The following is a 15,204-nucleotide window of genomic DNA, read 5'->3' as shown; positions in this document are numbered from 1 at the left end:
AACTTCATGTACAATTATTTTCTTGGCTTGCTTGAGGGTTTTTTCTGACTAGAGGATGGTTAATTACTTTGCTATTAAAAAAACAAACCAACCCACAAACAAAACCAAAAGTAAAACAAAATTAAGAAATCAACCAGGTTAAGCCTTGACTGTGCAAATGCTGCTAGGAAGTCTCATCTCTAATATCCAGGTAGAGAAGGGACTTCAGCACCAGTTTCTTACATCTGCCAGTAGGTGACCCAAGAAGGAAAGCAATTCATCTTCCCTAACTTAAGGATCAAAAAGCCTCGTCCTGTTGGCTTCCCTTCACCTCCCATGGAAAGAAAACACATGCCCAGGAGGTGATCCATCTCATTGTTAGTAGAGGCTTGTTCAGCAAGTGTGCCTTGAAAATGTGCTTTATTTCTCCAAGAACTCATCTGTAGTTATTTAATCCCCTATGTCTGGAAGATCACAGATTGTGTAAAATAACTCGGCTAAAGTAAGCATGTAATTAATGAAAATCACACCACAAAAGACTGAATCTAATTACCAGCTTTCACTATTAATGTGTTTAAATATTATTCCAACAGAAGTTAAAATTATTGTTGAGAAAGAAATAAAAGAGTCTAGAAATATTTCATTTGCCTCTAATTTCATAAGAAATATTTTGCTGATAACAAACAATAGGATGAGAGCATCTCAAGGCTCTCCTCCATGTTTCGAAAGGAAAAGGAAAAAGGAAAGATTTGGCTTTGTTTTTCTCCTTGATTATAATTTTTTAATGGAAATAGTAAAGAACTAAACAATTTATCAAATTACTAGAAAAATAAATATATAAATGACTAACTCAAGAGTTAAAAAAATTATCTGTCTTATTCTCCTGTTTTCCTTAAAAATGCACTGAAGATTAACCTATTCATGGTTACAAAGCAGGAGATCAGACCAAGATTTTTAAGCCCTAATGATCTACTTGTTCAGAGCACAGACTACAGCTCCCATCAGCTCCTACAGAAATGTGTGTGATAACCCACTGGCTCATTTTTGATTTCCCATTTCAGTGCATTGACATGTAAGCACATATATGGCCCTTCTGGTTCTGCAAAGGTGGGAAGCATTTGATAACATTCCATAGTTCTTCTGGCTGGAAAGCAGGTACAGCAATTACACTTTACAACTTTCTCCAATAATAGATGCCAAGCAGAGCTGTCCATTAGGGGAGGGGATCAGCTTCTTAGCAGAGCAAAGCCCAAGTGTAGGCTACAGGGAAATCCTCAGCTGTCCTCAAACTGAGGGTTTTCTCTTCGTGCAATCTCCACCCACGTTAGGTGGCTCTTTTGCAGTTCTCAGAAAGATATCTTAGGTTTTCTGAGATTTGTTGAGCTACAGATTTTTTGCATATTTCCACATAAGCACTTTTGCTGTCGCTGTTGTGTGCTTAATTGCTCACATTGGGTTGACTACAGTTTCAGTTTCCAAGAGTTTGCTGTCACCTATGGGTGAAATTTGCTTTAATTTTTGCAAAAAGAAACTGAACAAATTAAGTCATCTGTCAGTTCCTTCATTCCGATGATTTTTCAAGAAGGATATACAAAGGAATATCCTGAAGAATGAACAAGGTGCAAAGTTTTATTACAAAAAACTTAGTAAATGTACAACACTCCATTCCAGTAAACTATCAAATAAAAGTCATAAAGCCTAGAAAGAACACTTATGTAAACTCTGAGACCTGTAAATATTCAAAATTTTATATTCAGGAAGCTTAAGGAAAAAATAGATTACTCTCTTTAATTTTCTTTTCACAGAAAATAAACCCCAAAAAATAACATATTTGCACAGGTATTTTTTAAAACTTACAAATATAGAAGTTAGGAGGTGCAGGTTATGAGTTCTGACATTCTTTGAACCACAAATCCATCTAATACACATTTGGAGGGCTTTATATCAAGCAAAATTCCATTATTATTCTTTTGAAAAATACCACAGATGAGCCAACCCTTTTGAAGACTGGCAGGAGGATGAATATTTTTCAGGATGATTCTTGGAGTGTACCCATAAACAACAGCTCAGGTACAGAATTGAAAGAGCTTAGAAATTGTCGTGGGGTGACAGCCTTTATCCCAATATCGTGTGTTGTGTCTGGCAGCTGTGCCTTTTCTCTCCCCCCCCCCGGCTGTCTTGCTGCGGCGGGGCGGGGAAGAGAGGAGGGAGTGTGTGACCAGGCCCTTTGGCTTTTGGCTGCTTGGCTTGGCTAGCCGCTTGCTTGCTTGCTTTCTGCTTTTTGCGCTGTTTTTTTCCCTTTTCTTTTGTTCCCTCTTTCTTACCCTCCCCTGAAGATACTGGACCGGCTCCGGACCTGACCTGAGACGTCCAGGACACCCGGAGCTTGCGAGAGAAGCTCAGCGCCATTCACAACACAGTCTGTTTTCTTTTCTTTTCTTGTGTTGGGGAGTGTTCTTTTGTTACTTGTAAATAAATAGGTTTTGTTTTCCACTTTGCTCCTCCGAGAAATTCCTTCCCGAACCCGGTGTTGGGGGAGGGGTGGTTGGAGGTTTGTTTTGTTTTGGGGGGCTCCCTTTTGGAGATTTCCCCTAATTTTGTCCTAAACCAGGACAGAATATTTTTTGGTGGTTCAGTGGTAGAATTCTCGCCTGCCACGCCGGAAGCCCAGGTTCAATTCCTGGCCAATGCACCAAAAAATATTCTGTCCTGGTTTAGGACAAAATTAGGGGAAATCTCCAAAAGGGAGCCCCCCAAAACAAAACAAACCTCCAACCACCCCTCCCCCAACACCGGGTTCGGGAAGGAATTTCTCGGAGGAGCAAAGTGGAAAACAAAACCTATTTATTTACAAGTAACAAAAGAACACTCCCCAACACAAGAAAAGAAAAGAAAACAGACTGTGTTGTGAATGGCGCTGAGCTTCTCTCGCAAGCTCCGGGTGTCCTGGACGTCTCAGGTCAGGTCCGGAGCCGGTCCAGTATCTTCAGGGGAGGGTAAGAAAGAGGGAACAAAAGAAAAGGGAAAAAAACAGCGCAAAAAGCAGAAAGCAAGCAAGCAAGCGGCTAGCCAAGCCAAGCAGCCAAAAGCCAAAGGGCCTGGTCACACACTCCCTCCTCTCTTCCCCGCCCCGCCGCAGCAAGACAGCCGGGGGGGGGGAGAGAAAAGGCACAGCTGCCAGACACAACACACGATATTGGGATAAAGGCTGTCAAACCACGACAGAAATAAATTAAGACAGAGACTTAATCCCAGGAAAGCTGAGAGATTTAGTGGACTTCTGATCTAAAGACATTTTTAAAGGTTAAGTGAAAAATCATCTGTATTCATCTGATTGTTCTCTCACTTGAGAAAGGGCACACCCTTGTGCAATGACCACGGAGATGAGAAAGACAGAACTGATGAGGAGGAAGATGCAAAGCTTTTAGTGTATCAGTTTGTGTGCTAGAGCTCCCCACCTCCCATTCCAACTGCAAACCTTATAAACTCTTTGCAAAAAGGGCATCCACCATCACCATCATCTTTACTTTTGTCTGAAGAATACCTAGCTGTGCTTAGTGCAACAGCAAAGGAGAGGGCTCTTGCCTTTGTCAAAGGGACAGTAACAGCAATACAAAGTGCTACTGAAAACTATGCAGTACAGATTTCACTCTTTACAAAGCAGGATTCAGTTTAGAGCTCACTGACGTGGGACATTACAAGTCTAAGAGATGAACAAATTGAAAAAAAATAGGGAATGGATATTTACAGTATTTTATATAAAAAATTAAAGTACACAAAGCTACAACTGTGAAACAACAGTGTCAACAACATAGGTGTGTTGATAAAAGCCTCATAGAGTCAGTCAGAATAAGCAAAGACTAGGAAAGGCTACTATAGTAATTTTGTTCCATAATTCTCTGTAGAAAGTTCATCTCATGATTGCCTGCTGTGTGATAAACACAATGTGCTGAATGCTGATTCTAATAGTTTCCATACTCTTAATTCAGGAGTTCATTTTAAAGTAAGACATTAAAGCTCTCCAAATAATTTATGCCACAAGTCTTTTTCCTTGATATTAATTAACAATATACAATTGCAGAACTATAATGCAAATTGGATTTAGAAAGCCTATACCTTTCCCAGATTTAAATTTCTTTATCTATTTGAAAGTGCTTTGGAATTTTTGCACTGAGTTCATCAAACCATTTGGTAGACTGTAACAGCATCATTTTAAAAATTAATCTGAATTCTAAACCCTAAAACTTGTATGGTGTTCCAGGAGGCAAAAGAAAATATTTAGAAGCCATTTGAGTGACTACCTGGGTGCTATTTCAGAGAATATCTTTCCCAGCTGAAATCCAGGACACATGCATTTCTATAATGTATTTCTGAAGATACTTGGTAAATGATTTATCATACCAAGCATTTTATTTCCAGAAATCCTTTGTTTTAAGTCATAAATAGCAGTTGAACTATAAGTGTCAACGATTTTCATGTAAAGTTTCAAACAAAACCCATATTCATTTCTTATCCATTTTGTCTCCAGTGAAGCATGTATTATTGAACTTCTTATTTTACTGATAAATTAATTTACATTTGATAGAGTGGCAACACTGCTGCATTTCTACAATTTATTACCAAACCTATATCTACATATGAGTTTTATGTATTTTTCACCTACCTTCAGAATAGCTGAGCTCTTCCTTATAAAATCAACAGCCAAATCCCTCTTAGACTTTATAAAGTCTATAGTTTATTTCTTTATTCTCAGGTGCCAAGGAAGGAGAGAAATAAAATTTACCCTAGGATAGCTTTTTTTCTGACTTTATGTTTTGTATCTGTTCCTTTTTATGTTTTAATAAGGATTGATTTGGTTAAAATAAAACATCCTCAGCAGTGGAAGAGATTTTTTTCCAGTTTTTCCTAAAGATGATCAAGACATTATTAGCCTGAGTGCCTCTGAAAATGTGCTCCTCAGTCACATCCCTTGATGGAGTTATCTTATAATTTGCTGTCACGCATTTTACAAATTTTGGTGGCCTGCTATTTTGTGGACTATTCCAGTTGTTTTAGCAGGATACAGACGAAACTTCAGTACACTTCATAGGTACACATATTTGATTCACTCTTTAGTGGATAAAACACCCCATATTTTGGAAAATTAATGCAGAAGTCTAACACTAGAATCAGAAGCTGTAATCAAAAATGGAAATTGCAGAAAAACATTGGTAATTTAACTTTAAAATGTAGGTAATTTTTGCTAACTGTCAAGCAACATGACTGAAAATTTGGGCTTATGATAGAAAACAAGAGCAAATAAAAGCCTTGAAATACTTTGAACTCTGCCTTGCTGTAGATCCACTTCAAAGCTGAATGGCACCAAATTCTTAATCCATGGAAATTTTCTATATTTCTGGCAAATTTTAAAATTTGGACACATTTCAAGCAACAGACTAGAAATATAGGATGTAGTCAGATACAAAGGAGCTCAGAGCAGAAGATAGGGAAAGCTTGTGACGCCAGATATATTTATTTGATTTTCCACATGCTCACCTCTGGTAAAGAGACTGAGCAGTACCAGTTAGTGACAGCATAGTAGCATATCTCCCTTTCAGCTGGCGATGGCAGCTAATGTTTTAGCTGTCCTCACCCTCCTGCCCTCAGTTTGCTCCTGACACCAGCTCTGCAGAAGCAAGAACTGCAGCTCCTTCAGCCTTGGGGCACTGTGTTCAGCACCTGGGAACCCCTCACAGGGGATGTGCTCAACAGCTTGTGCAAAATGAATGATAACAGAAAATTAATTGACTTAGAATTACCTAGTTAAGCAGCAGAAAGTAAACTCTGTAGGGATTTTAATGAGGCAAAAAGGAGCTGCTTCACATAGCTTAGAAAGTATGACATGCTGGTGCAGTGGGCAGGGATGGGCTAAAGCAACTCTTGAAGTAAGCATGTAAGGTACACTGGTGAAAGATGATGTGCATCAAGAATCCCAAAGTGACTCCAAGTATCACAAAAATCCGTGACAGCAAGAACAGCTCTTTATATCTTCATCTGAAGATTAGGAAACTCTCTATATGTATTCTATATATGCAGGCATGAATCGTAAAATAACACTTTACACTAGGTTCAACATTTAGAAAATCTAATAATGAATCTCATTTTTATAAGTCAAAATATGTCAAAACTGCATCACTGTACATAAGTATGTCTTGCAAGGGAAAAAAAAATCCTGGACCAAAAGTTTACTCATTTTAAGAAATTCATGGTGGATCAATACTATAGTACTGCCATTTGCATGAAATGTGTGACCAAGACCAGTTAAGAGAAATCTGTGGATTCAGAAACACTATCATATCTTAGTACTAACATGCATTCTTATTCATTCTTTGCATAATAAATATTTATGCTTGTAACTGTGAAAATAATATTCCATATATATTCATATATATTCAATAAGCTCTTTTTAAAGACAAATACCAAACCTTAAATTATTATTTTTAAATGGAAACACTAGACTCTGTAGCAAATTTTATAATTTCTGAACATCTACTCAACCCTGAGGAAAGAAAGCACCCATCTATAATATTCTGCTATAATAACTATTTCTGCTTAGATAGTGTGCCAAATTACTTGTTCTGATTTAATGTCAGTGGAGGAAGTCCTGGTATAAACAACCCTGCCTTAGGGGAAGTCATGGAAGGCAACAGTTTGTCACTTTCTAATACAATGCTACTCAATATAAAACCTATACAAGATGATTATCTTAAATAGAAAGTGATTAAAAGTAACGCTATATGGTCTCCAAGTAAATGCCTGTATTAGTTCACTTTTATCCCTATGATATGTGTGCTGGTTTTTGCTGGGGTAGAGCTAGTTTTCTTCACAGGAGCTGCAAGAGGGCTGTATTTTGGATATGTGTTGAACATAGGGTTGATAATGTAGAGGTGCTTTTGTCATTGCTGAGCAGGGCTTACACAGAGCCAAAGCCTTTTCTGCTTTTCCTACTGCCTGCTGATGAGCAGACTATGGATGCATGGGAGATTGTGAGCCAGGACAGCCAACCCCAACAGACCAAAGGGTTATTCCAGACTATATGACACCATGATCAGTATATAAAAAGAGGGGAAGAAGGAGGAAGGAGGGGCATTTGGAGTGGTGGTGTTTGCCTTCCCAAGTTCTGTATGATGGGGCCCTGCACTCCTGGAGATGTCTGAATGCCTTACTGCCCTTGGGAAGAAGTGAAGTAATTCCTTGTTTTTCTTTGGTTGTATGCAGCTTCCACTTTGCTTATTAAACTGTCTTTATCACAATCCATGAGTTTTCTAGCTTTTGTCCTTTCAATTTTTTCTCTGATCCCTCTGGTGGGGGACTGAAGTAGCAGTTTCCTGGGACTTGGATGCTGGCTGGGGTTAAACTACAGCAGCACATTGACTAGAATAAGTTAAGAAATACAAGGTAAGGACATCTTACAATTCTTGTCTAGGATAGGCAGTCCTGAAATCCTGTGATTAAGTAACAGCATTAAGCTAACATCAATTTTTTTCTATTCATAAAACAATGCAGAGAGAGAATCAGGGACAGGGATAGACAGAGAAAGAGATTTAAGAAATCAAATTATTTCCTGTGAATAAATTACCAGATCAATTCATTCCCCTCTTCTATATCGAAAATCTGTAGGCTGATTCTGGATTCTGCAGAGATATTTGTTACTCCAAAGCTCTGTCAAAGGCTTTGAATGAACAAGGTGCACAATTTACAATCTTTTCAGAGTCTATGAGTTTTCTTCCTCAGCTATATCACTGCTGTTTGTAGAGAAAACTGAATGACTAAAGCTTCATGCTGATATGGAACATTGGATTAACTGGTTCTTAACTGGTTCAAAGAGATCCTTGAATGATGCAAACAAAAATATACCCTTGATGCATGAGATGAAACAAACAATTGAATTTTCATGCTTTGGAAACTTGAGAAAAAAGTAAAGCTGGAGAAAAGAACATAGAACTAGAAAGGAAGGGGGGGAAGTATCATTTGTAGAGATGATGGACAGAGGACCCAGAAGAGGATGTAATTCTATGAGATGAGGGTTGCAATGACTGCTAGATTGAGTTTTGTCTTGAAATAACCTCTCACCTCAGAATACTAAGGTAAAGAGGGATAAAAAAGTTAATATTTCTATCAGAAATAGCTAGCTAATATTTCTATCAGAATCATATAAGAGAGAGAAGTTTGTCATATCTATATCACTACAGTCATAAGTGGATGCTTTCCAGACTCTGCATGTTGGAATGGTTCTGATGTTAAGAAAATCCATTTTATATATCTCCATAAAACTCCAAAAGTAACATCTGATAGCTTGATAGCCCCTCTGAGTCAAATTTTAAAAGCAAATCTGTACTTGGTATGAATTTTGGGATTTTGCCTTGTTACAGAAGTGGACTGACACACAGAGAAATGAACAAACTCATGTTCTGTAAATCAGGGCCTTGAGTCCAGTCACATTAATAGAAAGGTGAGCCCTGCAGAAAGAGAGGATAGTGATCATTTTTATGTACCAAGGTACTCATTCCTGTAATAGTTTAGCTTCATAAAACATGTTTTGCATGACTTAAGTAAAGAGATCTGGTCATGAGCCAGTAAAGAACCTAGAAGGTAATAAACCAAACTGCTTCTGTGGGCCAACATGACCAAAGCCACTGTTTACCTACAGGCTGGCCTAGGAACAAGCTTTCAGTCTTGCAAGGGTCAATCCAGCTCTCCAGCACCTACCTCAGAAGCTTTGCTGAATCCATCCCCTTCAGGCACTTTGACAGCATTCCCAATGCACACCCTCATTCTTTGTGTCCTAAAGACACTTGTGAGGACCGAGTGATGCTCAATTACATTTACAGTTTCAGAACATTTTCTGAAACTGAAGAAGATGCCACCATTTGTATTTTCCCAGTTGTCTCAGTTATCTCTATTCTTGAGACTAATAAGACTGGGAATTTCTAGTAAACAAATGACATGGACCAAATAACTAAATTTTACCTTCCCAGTCTGAATTTTTGTCAGCCCTCCTAAAACAGTAGGTTAATAAACCATACAGAAACACAGCCATGCACTACGAACAGTAGAGCAGGCTGCAGTACTTACATTACTTTTACAGAGAACTTTCTGCTCTAGCTAGCAGTTCCTCTGGAGAGTCTTTCATCCCTGACATCTCCTGTCTTTTTTCACTCCACTTTTTTGCTCTGAATTTTTTTCCCCTTTAAATCATGTCATCATACCTTCCTTCAGGCCCACCACCTACACTTTCAGATTTTCTTCCACTTTTGTCTTTGCTCTTGCTGAAGGAAGACACCATCTGAGGCCCCAGAAAGAGCTGAGTGTTTCTCATCCCTGTTTGTGTGCATTAGAGGAGTTCTAACAACTTGTTAAAATTTTAAGACTTCATGGCTCTCTACCCCTCTGGTTGCCGTAGGCAGGGTAGAAGCTGAACGGCAGCATTCAATTAAGCTAATTTAATGTTCTGTTCCCTTTCTCAAACAGAAAGGAAGCACACCAATCCACAAAAAAAATAGTATGCAAGGCAGGACAAAACATTCATATTTGCCAGTCTTTCACAAATTGAACAAAATAAAGCTCAGAATTAGATTTAAAAGGCACAGAAATTAGCAAACAGGCCTTTGGAAATTAGTTTTTGCATTTCGTGTTGAAAATATGAGTGGTATTATTTCAAAAAATAACATTCTGTGAAAAGAGAAGCCTGACTACACCTTTCAAAGCAGACAATTCCATCTAGTCCTTAGAATAGTGAGCAGCACCATCCAGTGGCTATTTTTTTCCTATTTCATTCTTAATTAAAGACAGTTTACATGCTGCTGAAGTACCACAGCGCCCAAAAGGAGTGTTTTCTTTAAAACACACATATTCAGAGCACAGCCAGACTTCTACAAAGATAGATCTAACAATTAGGCAGGCAATAGTCAGTGTAAAATCAATATTCATATTGGATTAATAATACAAAATTGTTATTATATCAAGCTGTGATCCAGCTGGGGATTTTGCTTGCTATTATATTGCATTTTTGTTTTAATTGAAACCCATCCCTTCCTCGTCTTACAGGATTTTTCTTCCTTCAAGCTCTCTTCCCTTTGCTGTAGCTAGGGCAGGTAAAAAGGACTAGTTTATCTTACTGGTGCTGGCTCTGTCCTTTTAGACCCTCCTATTGTTAGCACTGTCTCTACTCTAAACAAGCAATAGAAATCCTGGCACCTTGGGAGTACTGATAAAATCCTCCTCATAAGGAGCAACTTGCAATGCTCCTGCACAGCAACTTGAAAGTAATTCTGATCTTCTCAAAATGTACTGAGATCAAAATACAGAGAGGTCACAGCCTCCTCCTCAATTAGGGAAAGGCATTAGGGAATTGTCTGTACTTCTTAACTGGTAGCTCAGTAGCAGGCTGTTCTCTCTGGAAGAATATATAGGTACCACTTGTTGAATACTTCACTCTGGGAGACAGGATAGATGGATCTGTCCTGTGTCTGGATCTCCAGGCATCCAGCATCTACCTCAGCAAACTTTAGTGCACACCCTCAGTTTATGTCCTAAAACCAGTTCTCGTGGGGATGGCAAGAGTGCCCTCATTAAAGTGCACAGTTTCAGCTGGGGAGCTAAGGAGGGAAATGGACTTTTGAATGGTAAAAGTGCTTTAGAGTTATGGGGACTCCAAACAAGATCCAAAACCATTTGTTGCCCAGGGCAGATGAGGTTAGACTGTTCCAGAGGAAGCTCAATTTCTATTTAAGGTAAGTTTTACTACTGGGTGTTATGTTTAGGTTTCATTACCCTAATTTAGGTTCTGTACAACCCTCAGAGTCCCGGTGTTTAAAACTTCTGGGTTCTTTTACTCCCTACCACCTGCAGACACTGGGGCAGATAAGAGGAAACTTTTATTCTTGGCCAGGGAGAAATGGCTTGGACGCTTATTAAGGAGAGTATAAGGTTTGTTCTGATAATCTGTCCCTGGCAAGTTTTCTGGCAACCCTACAGCACTGTTTTAATTCCTCTTCACATTATTTTTAATCCTAAAGCACATAAAATCCATAGCAGCAGGAATATATTCTCTCTGACAAAGGGCGAGGGAGTGCATCAGCTACTACTTCCTTTTTCTCATGGTCTTTTGCAATAACTGCTATGGATTTTCTTCGGTTCCTTTGCTACCAGTCTTTTGGGAGGACATATCTGGAGGTGGGAACATTCTAATCCACACTCTTCTCAGTCTGTATCTAAAGACAGATCAATACAAGAATGGGTGGGAAGTCAGAAGCCATGCTGACTAACTTCTGTGATCAGTCACATTTTCTGTTACTTTCCTTATCAGGAAAAAATATCTGATATTTTAAGATTAGCCTATTTCTATCACTCAGTGTTATGCTTCATAATAGCCAAGGACTGTTTCTTCTCTTTTCCTATTCTCTCTCTAAAGCATATTTTTTCTGATAAAAAATCTGGACTGTGTGAGTGTACACTGCCGTAATAACCCCTTATTCCAGTTGTAAAAATGTTTCCTACCAGTAAACACTGGTTCAACCAGCCTGCAATGACAGAAAAATAGTCAGACTGAAATCACATAAAATTTTAGTTCTCTGGAACCAATTTCTGGTTGTTAGATGCTATTAAAAATCACTCTGATATGAGTCAAAGAAATTAAGCTTAGGGGATGTTTATTCATAATTTAAGTTAGTTAATAATAGAAAAGTAATATGGAGAGAAACTGACACATTCCATTTCCATTAAAGTAATTTAAATTGTGATTATAAGTCCATACTTCATGTTAGTAACAAAATAAGCTTTTAAGACCAGATCTTGCGCTTTCAATTATTTGTGTTTTAAGAAGAAATACAGACATGTAAATGTCATTCAAGATGTCAGATCATTAAAATGCCACTTAAAAGATCCTGGCAAGATCTTTCTTAGTGCTAATTACAAGACAGGGTATGAAAGTAAATAATCCATTTGTGATAAGTCCTATGGAGACTCTCATGTGGAGAGCCTGGTTCAAGCATGGCATAAAGAAAGAGGCCATGAAGGTATACAGCTGATGGGAAAGTAAAAGGCAGCTGTAAAGCAGCAGTTCCCAGGCTTGATTTTGTAAATAACTAGGTTCTCAGGCACCTTTTCTATAAACAGCAGGATTCTCAGACAGTCTTCCCATAACAGTCCTTGGCTGCTCTGGGAGCAGATATGAAGGTTTTGAGAACAGATATGAAGGTTTTGAGAACTTTTCATATCACAGTGAGAATACTAATTTTGGTTTCAATAAACAACCATGGGTATTGTAAACAAAAGGAGGGGTTAGAGTTTTCTCTGTAACCTATCGTGAGCTCAGATTTTGTAATATGCATGAAGTTAATTAACACTATTATAAAAGGTGACTGATTTGATCAATAAATCGGAGTCGATGCTGATCAACAAAGATGGGTCGTCTCCCTTCGCTTTCAACACTCTCAGAGAATTTCTGATACTTGCTTTTTGGCTATTTTTTCTGATACACTTTCCTCCTATTTGACATGCTATTGGTATCTTATTTTTTCTTCAATTTTTTAAATTAACTTTGTATAATAAATGTTATTTTGCCTTTTCTCCTGATTAAATGTAATGTTTTACAAAATAGCTTTTAAAAGGCAATTACTTTCACATTTGCTTCTGTTCATTCAAGTATCATAAACAGCTAACACTGCATTTTAACACACAACACAAAACAAATATATTATTAGGGGAAAGTGTTGGACAAGGGCACACATTAATTCATTTCAATTAAGGAGCTCTATCCTTTAATAATTTATGTCTAGCATTCCTCCTTACATATTTCTAATTAATGCAGATTCAACATAGCTGCAAATGTGCAGTGAATAATTACAAATAAGAGCTTTATAAATGCAAAAAAAACCTTTTTTGCATACCAGCAAAACTTTAATATTTTAACAGATATTATAAGATATGGATGGGCAGATAGAGTTCTCTTTAGTTTAACCAGCCTATTATCCCATTTTGTCTAGATAAAAACAGGGACAAGGTGAGAAAGCAAAGGTATCTAACTGTATTTCTCTGATATCTAACTGATAGCTAACAATGAAATTTTATCTGCACTGCTTTTCCTTGACCATGCCTTATGACCAGAAATGATACATCATTCAGTTAATGAGCTACAAGTAATCACTTTAGTCACATAGCAAAATGCTTTTCTGGAAGAAATTATGGAAATCAAACAAGGCAAAGGATCAAATAGATTCAGCTGAAAAAAAATTTGTTTGGAGCAAGGGTTTATAAAAATTAAATTTTCTATTTTTTTTTCAAGTTTACAGTCAAGAGAGTATATGCATTTTGAGGATCAAAAATAGAAAAAGCCTGTCTGAAAATGCATTGTAAACTGATTTAATACAGCAACATCAGTGTAGAACTCTGTACATCCACCTTTTACACCAGATGTCCCTGTAGACCAATGTGAAAACATACTTGCAACCCATTTTAACCAGTGTTTCCACAGTAATCCTGAAGGGTCAGACAGAAGAGCTGAGATCAACAAAAGTAAACCTGCCACTCTTTCTTTCCTTCCTTTCTTCCTATTTTAACATTCAGTTTTTTTATTTCCTGTGCAGTTTATGCTTTCAAGAACAAAATTAAATACTTTGTGGTTTTCAACAAGTCTATAAAATGGTATAGATTAGATGAAAGCAGAAGCACCACAGGAAGCTGAATGTTTTTCTCCTTTGGGACAAGGGGAGGGAATAGGAGACTGAAATGCTAAGAGAGAGCAGATTGATATTTGAAGAAAACAATTTTCAAGAGAATTAACACCTAATGAAAGAACAGATGATTGCATAAAGGTAAAAAAAAAATAGCCCATAAACTCCAAACAAAAAACTAAGGCATGATCAAGGGAGTTAAAAGCAATATAAAAAATTTCAGAGATAGAGTAGCAGAATTGTGAAGTAACAGAATATTCATATTTGTGTTAAGTCTGAAACTAGAAGTCACTGGAAATTAAAGAGGAAAATGGGCATCTTATTCTATGAGAAACATATTTGTTTTTTATGAATACAAAACAAGGAATCAGTTTCAAAAGGAACAACACTGAAAATCAATGCCTGAAGAAATGAAGTTCAACATCTTGTTTTCTGAAGAAGAGCACATCCTGAGACCTCCGCTGTCTAGGAGGGGTGCTTAATTGAGACATTTGATGCTAACATGGAGGCAAACAGCTGCTTCAAAGTTTGGAGAAGACAACTGTTTACAGTAAATGCACTTCAGTTTCCAGCTGGAACTTCTTACTTGACAATCTTCTCCCATCATCCTGTATCTGCAGGAAGCAGGAGCTCTTGCACAGTCCCTGGTGACTGAGGTAGCAAAGACCAAGAGGAGAAGGCAAGAAAAGATTAAATCGTGAGGACAGTGGGGCTGAGGAGGCTGTGGGCAAGATCTACCATTCATACTTGGGGAAAAGGGCTGTGCTGGTGGAAATAGAGGCTCTTGTGATTTGTAACATATAAAATGCTTCCTTTTTCTTCATTTTTAAAGAAAATATAGCTCTAAAACTGGTTTGGATGTCTACTGAATTTGAAGCTGTATTGCAAATAATAATTAATAAAGTGCAGGAAAATAATAAAGACTGATAAAAGATGGAGAGCAGCAACACCAAAGTTAAAATCTATCTCTTTAAAAAATTAAAGAGGTAGTTTCGCAGTAGCATTGATTTCTTCAACAGTGATAATAACTAAAGGGATAGAGAGTGCAATGTGTTGAGAAAGCAGGACTTCAGGCATTGAAGTTATAAATACTGAATATGATGGAAGCCAGTATTACATATTCCAACAATATTAGCATCCACTGCCTGCAAGAAATCCACAAGGGAACCATAGACTCGTTGTAGCATTTGTCATTTCTATAGATAGTATGGAGAAAACTAACTAACATTATGATGCAATATACATGTAGCTTTCCACACTCTAAATTTCAAAAAAGTTTACTTATGAAAATCTATTTCTACTTTTGAATTTGGAGAAATAATTTTTCAGCCAACAATAGAAATCTTTCCCTGATATTTTGACAGAAAAAATAATTTAATGAGTTGTTTTAAGTCTTTTCCCTCAAAGTAACAGGAAAACTAATGCTTTCCTTGGCTCTGCTTTTCAGTTTCAAATTTTCATTTCCTTTTCCACATTAATTTTTCCAAAGCAGATTTTCAGGTTGCAAACACAA

At 37.5% G+C, this 15,204-nt stretch overlaps 1 protein-coding gene across 1 annotated transcript in view; it reads right to left on the bottom strand.

Annotated features, from left to right (window-relative positions):
* The window catches only part of OCA2 (OCA2 melanosomal transmembrane protein), a 160,518-nt gene that overhangs the window by 108,222 nt on the left and 37,092 nt on the right, over nucleotides 1–15,204 (bottom strand). The window lies entirely within an intron of this gene.

The sequence above is a fragment of the Ammospiza caudacuta genome, chromosome 2, assembly GCF_027887145.1.
Source record: "Ammospiza caudacuta isolate bAmmCau1 chromosome 2, bAmmCau1.pri, whole genome shotgun sequence".
NCBI lineage: Eukaryota > Metazoa > Chordata > Aves > Passeriformes > Passerellidae > Ammospiza > Ammospiza caudacuta.
The sequence above is the reverse complement of the archived record's forward strand: the minus strand, read 5'-3'. Positions and strand labels throughout refer to the sequence as shown.